The following is a 6,535-nucleotide window of genomic DNA, read 5'->3' as shown; positions in this document are numbered from 1 at the left end:
CTGTCATATGTTCCTGAGGTACAGTAAATATCACTTGTGTTGTAATTAATATGCACGCCCTGTGCAGTAATTAAAGTACAGACCCCTTCAACCAGCTGAGCTTCCTACACTAATTCCACCTTATCTTCATAATGAACTTATTGTAATCTGAAACTACTACTGAATATTGTTCAGTAAGGCTAGAAGAATGAAATCTAACGAGATGCAATAATATTTGTGAACATGTTAATATAAAAAATGAATTTAATTAGTCTAAATCTAATTAAATTTCCCATACAATTAAAAGGCTCCCCTTCCTTCCATTTTTTAAAATCTAACAAATGCCACATTATTGCCCTTTCAGTTTTTTCTACAAAGCAGCAGACTGGACAAATGCCTTTTTCCCCCCTAAAAGACATACACAGCAAAGCCTATAAGAAGCAGAAACTGAAGAGTGACCTAGTAGGGAAACAGCTGAGTCCCTTTGAGGAACTACCATCTGAAATAGAAGAATTGCAAGCTTTGGACAAATCAAAAATCTGATCTTTCTTTAAAAAAAAGAAAACTCAGGAAAAATAGTTATCAAATTTATAAAAAAAAAAAGTTTTAAAAATGTTCAATACCTTATGTACATTGCAAGTTGCAATGTACAGTCCCTGTCCCCAGGGAGCTTATATTTCAATGGGTGAATACGTATTTCAGTTCTTCAAATATTTATTGGGCACCTTCCAGAAATAATACAAACGATGGATGTCACAGAATTTCTAGGCAGGATGTGAAAGGAAAAGTCTAGCACTAAACTCGCACCTTGATAGACAGGGGAGAGAACATTTGGGACAGGACACTAGCTGTTGCTGTACATATTCAGTTTTGCTAGAGAAAAAAGTCTGTGTAAGTTAGGAAAAAATAGACACAAAAGACTAAATCAAGATACATAATTGGCACAAAGGAGGAACATGGTGAGGAACCGCGTGCACATTTAATATTACACTTACATTGTCAGGAAACATTTCAGCAAGGAAAGCGGGTGCTTAACGTGTAGAGCCATACTAAGCAGACGCTGGCAAACAAGCCCTCAAACTGGGTGAAGGGTCAGACATGATCACAACAGTGCCAACAAATGGGATTATTTCAAGTTGGAAAGATGCTACCAATAAGGTAGAGCCCTGCTTTTTTAATTATTCACAGTAATGCCTCGGATCTTGGAAGGAAAGAAATCATTTCCAAGATTGTAGATTACACTAAATTAGCATGCAGCATAGCATTGAATACTGGTACAACACACACACAAAGAAATACATCATCATGAGAATTCAGGAGTGGTTTAGTGGTCAAAACACCAGTCTATGATGACATTACATTTACTCCTCCCGTTGTTTTCTTTAAAACTATCCCTGCTGATGAGAGATTTATAAGACACGTTACCTAATGGACCACCTGGAAGGAAGTAGCCAAGTTGTATCATCCTTACAGCAGCGGAATCTAAACTCCACCACCACCTGGCACCTGTCCTGGCATTCTCAGGGCTCCCCAAGAAAATCAACATCTACTCTTCCGCTGGACTGGATATGAACTTCATTGGGAAAGAACAAAGAAGCATTTAGGGCAGCATCCATATGCAATGGTCTCTGTGAAATTATCAGCGGACTTGCTTTTTGATATGAGATGTCCTTTGGCAACACTGCCTATCCCCGTGCCCCAACTACCACTGCTAACACCACACCAGATTCTTCCACTCCCCGGACCCTTATTCGGTCCTGAGCCTCTAGTTTGAAACTGAATTTGTTTCTTAAGGCATTAAGGATACAGAAGTTTGAAAACCTACAATCATGTCATGCCATTCCCTAATATAATTAAGAACATTTAAATTGCATGTAAATCACACCAGTCAGAATGAAAGAGTTCTAAGTAGAAACCTTATAGTCTAGGAAGTTATCCTAAAAGGCAAGTTCTGAGAACTCTTTGCAACAAAGAGCTTCAGTGATGAAAACAAATAATACGTTGAGATGTATTGCTAAAGCTATGCATTGCAAATCAAAGGAACTAAAATAAAGTCAGGCATTCTCTAGAAGAGTGCTCACTATATTTTAAGGAAGATTTAAATGTACTTCAAAAGGGCAGCATGAAGAAAATGGAATGATACTGATACCAAAAATAAATTACAAAGAAAATCTGGGCTGTTTTGCTGCTAAAAAATAAAACTTAAAACATGTTGACATCTACCTGATAGCAAATACGTTAACGTTGATCCTGACTATCAAAGGAAACCTACGTCTATGCAGGAGGAAATCTGATAAGACTGAATGGAGATCCTAGAAGATACACTTAAACTTCCTATTGAGAAAGTTTGGATTATACCACTGAAAATCACTGAATCCAGAGTGTCAACCCATTTTTTAGAGAAGTGAAGATATGTGTGCACTAGTGGGTATACATGTATCTATGTCTGTGGACGTATGCATTTGGATATAGGAGAAAGCAAAAATTGGAGCTCAGAAAATTAAGTAATGTAAAATTTCCGTCGGTATGCTCTTCCAACATATTAACTGGAATTATAATCATTTATCTTAATTTACATTTGTTCATCTCTAAGCACTGTGTTCAGTTCACTGTAGGACCTTAATCTAATACTGAAGAATAGTCTCAAAGGGCAGGAAAGGTTCTAAAACTAAGCAAGTGTTGTTCATAAGTCTGTCTGCATCATTTCTGAAAATTGTACATGTGAAGGATGGGCTTGGCTTTGGAGCAAATATTTTGTGACCTATGATTTATTTTGACTACTCAGCATAGCTTGGGAGCAATGCTAATGTTTAGAATTATCACACTAACTTGGAAATTATAGTGTAATATTTGTAATTCAATGGGGAACTTTCTTAGAAAGCAGATGTACTTATATTTGCTCACTGGTGAGATTAGTAACAGTCTAGGAACCAAAGTAGAAGACAGATGTCAACTCTATGCAGGATTTTTGCACCTGTGATGTGTGTGTGTGTGGCTGGGGGGGGGGGGCCAATTTCAAACTTTCATTTGGTGATACACTCTCGATTCTGTAACAGCTTGTAGACAGGCTGTGTTCATAAGGGAAATGTCATTAAGAAAGGTTTCATCATAAGCCTCCTGGTGTCTTCTCTATCTCCTCTCGTCAGTTTGTGTATGCACTAGACCATCAACCCCTTAACATTACCCACTTGAAACAAAGACTAAAACATGACCACTTAATGATAAATAAGGTGGGAAACAGAACATTCTAGAATGCTTACCTGAAAAACTTCCTTAGAGGAAAACATTGATGATGAAGAGAAAGTTTAAAAAGCGGGAATGCTAAGCTATTATCATTCCATGTAAGAGTATATATTTACTAATTTAATACTACTGACTTTAGTATGAAACACAAATAGCAACATTTCTCCATCTCTTCTTTCCAGATCTACTGAGGTGACTTTGACAATGTACGTAAAACCTTTTAATATACTAAGTGTTGGAATTGTCATAATCTTCTTCTGTAGTTATCACTTCCCTTCAGTCTTAAAAGACTTAATTGTATGGTAAGACGTAAAAGCAAAACCAAAAACTCCAATTTGCCCTCCTTTTTTCCCCCTGGCTTAACTGAATGGTATTTGAAAATTAATTTCACTGGTTTGCAAAACTCTACTCTTAAATTAACACGGAAGTGATTGAAGGCATTTTCAGGTACACCTGCTCAACCATAGTTTTAATGAGAAAATGACTTAGAAATTGGTAGATATAAAATATCATTGGTCATGTACGAAGCCATGTCTCATAGTACAAATAGTTCAAGTAGAATCCATCTTTAATACTCTGTTTACTCCACCTTTCTTCGTACCTAGCTTCTGTTTCAAATAGAGACCTATGCCCAACTGTGGCAACTTAATCATGTATTGAGAAATGGTATAGTTAAAATCTAGAAAAATTATTACCTGCTTGGCCCATGTCACCAACGTCCCTGCCAAACTGTGAGGCGGCGTCATGAGTTCTGGTGGGCTGCTGCGCCTGCAGCCAGCCTCCAATGCCGTTCAGCTGGCCTGTCACCAGGGGCCAGAACCTGGCCCAGGGGTCATTGTGGTGAGTTTTGCTGCCGAACTGCAGTGAGGACGGCACCGTGTAGTTCTGAGATGTCTCCAGCCGTGGTGCTGCGACCGCTCTACAATCTGAGCACAACTGGCCTCTTCCAGGCCAACCGCAAGCATGACAACAGCCTGGCCCACTGGCCTGGCACACACACCAACAGGCTTCAGAAGACGACTGGCCACCATTCTGCAAGATGGGCTTCTTAGACATCGACAGCCACTATCCCCTGCTGGGCACGGAGAAGGTGGCACTCTGCAAGTACACAGCTCAGATGGTGGTGGTGGGCACTGCAGGCTCAGTAAAGTTCAGAGGCTGGAACTAAACGACGTGCGATTGGAACAGGTGGTCAGCATGGCCAGCGTGGACCTCAAGACCGCGAGGCCTTCACATGGAAGGGGCCACGACTGGCTGAGTTCTCAGCCTCTAGTTTCCGGCCCCATGTGCTGTCAGCGCCTGCCACCAGGTGCCGTCCCATCTGTCACGCTCCACTTGGGAGCCTTGTGGCCTTTGGCACCAGTTATGGCTATGGCCTCTTCAACTTCCAGTGCAAGAGCCCTGTGCTGGCCCAGTGCACCCTTCACCCCCAACCGCCAGGCCACGGAGGGGCTGTGCTCCCAAGCGAAATTGCTTAAGACATTACAGGGCCAGTCCTTCCAGTGCATCCACGAATCCGGAAGAGCTGCGTCTCAGGCAAGAAGCGGCAGCTAATGCTAACGGCAAGTTGCAGGAGGCCCGCGAAGACAGCCCTGCCCCCAGGACTTGATGTTGACGCTGGTGCAGCCCTGCCTCAAGCCCCGCTGGCTGACCCCTCCCTCTCCGGCACTATGCGCCGCCTCTACATCACTGACACCACGTTACTTGGATATGCATGCAGTCTACCACCCACCTCCGTGTGGCACAAACTTCGGGCTCCATGTTTACCTGCGCAATGCGGGTGCGCACTGCAAGGACAGCTGGAGGGGTGGGCGGAAGAGGCAAGGACGTGCAACTAACGCATGCGCTGGCGGCGGCTTCGCTGTGCTAGACATGCGCGATCGCAAGCAGCCTGCGCCCTGAGGGGTCTAGCGGACAGGCGCAGGCACCAGACTTGCAGGGAGACCACGCCCCACACACAGCATCAGAAGAACAGTTCAAGTGTTCACAAAGCCGAAGGTGAGTGCCAAGATCAAGTTCAAGCTGATGATCACAAGGCTGTCGCCTGCACAAAATGGCACTGGCTGTGTTTGCCAGTGTGGCCTGTAAGGACTATGCTAAGATTTGGCTGGCCTGCCTCACCAGCCTAAGTGACAGCTAGGCCTTCTCTATGCATGGCCCGTGACCCCAGAACCTCTATTTCTGCATCTGGAGGGAGAACATCAGCGTCATCTCCTCCTGTGTTTTCTTCACATGCCAGAGTCAGGGCTTTTACCTGATGTTCCCCGTTGGAATTTGAAAGCTTCTCCTTAAGTGTTCAGAACATCCCAGAGCATCCCAGAGCTGCTCAGCTATCTGGGCATTAGCAAGCCCATGATGCTGCCCGTGCCAGCTATAGGTTCCCAGACTCACCCAAACCAAAGCCAGGCAAATGGGCCCCTGCGCATCATGGTGGCCCCATGAAGCTGCCATGGTAGCCCTGGTACTGTCTTCAGAGAGGGAGCTGACACCCCAGAAACACCATGTCCATGGACTTGACCACCAGTGCCTACACCACACTGAGTGTAACGGGAGATGAAAGACATGAAAAATTTCCTGGGCTCCTCAGAGGAATCTGAAAAGAATCTGAAGAACTTAGTGTAAGAAGGGGCTCAAGCCTGAAATACCTTGATCGAATGAGGAAGATCAGAACTACCTGCCCACCACGTGCCTGCTGGAACCTGGGATCCAGCATCACTGGCTCCTGCCTAGCCCTTCCCATGGAGCTTTACCTGCTAATCTGTGAACCTGCCCACTCTGACCTCAGGCTGTGGGCCCAGGACTCAACCCAGAGCCTCTGGGAGAGATTCAGACCCCTTTTACAGGCAGTTGGGTACCCTGGAGGCCCAGTGCCACAGGGAGAGGATAGCTGGGGCTGGCAGCCCATGCCACCTCCTACTCTACACATGCTTCTTCCCACCTCGCTTTGCAAAGAGTATTTCTCTAATGCCTGTGCTAGGCAGGACAGTCGTTTCTAGAACTATTTTGATACTTGCTTCCGAGCCAGCTCCCTCCCACACCCAGACGGTGCATGAGTGCACCCATGTGTGTATGTCTATGTGACTGGGAGCACTGAAGGGCATGCGAGTCTAGGACCTGGTTCAGTGTGGGTACGGGGGGCCGAGATGGATTTCCCTGTAGATTGCACCTTGGGGGTTTTTCCCCCTTATTTTGTTAAAATCAGAGTTTTAATGTTAAAAATACTGTCTGTTTGATACTGAAAATGAAAGCATAAGGGCTCCGGGGTGGCTCAATTGGTAAAGCATCTGACTTTGGCTCAGGTCATGATCTTGTG

At 44.5% G+C, this 6,535-nt stretch overlaps 1 pseudogene; it reads left to right on the top strand.

The window, feature by feature from the left end:
- The first annotated feature begins 1,644 nt into the window (after window positions 1-1,644).
- On the top strand, window positions 1,645-5,887 carry LOC144233373 (lethal(2) giant larvae protein homolog 1 pseudogene; annotated as a pseudogene).
- The last annotated feature ends 648 nt before the right edge of the window (window positions 5,888-6,535 follow it).

The sequence above is a fragment of the Crocuta crocuta genome, unplaced genomic scaffold, assembly GCF_008692635.1.
Source record: "Crocuta crocuta isolate KB4526 unplaced genomic scaffold, BGI_CrCroc_1.0 scaffold113, whole genome shotgun sequence".
Lineage (NCBI taxonomy): Eukaryota > Metazoa > Chordata > Mammalia > Carnivora > Hyaenidae > Crocuta > Crocuta crocuta.
This window is presented reverse-complemented; position numbering and strand designations above follow the sequence as displayed.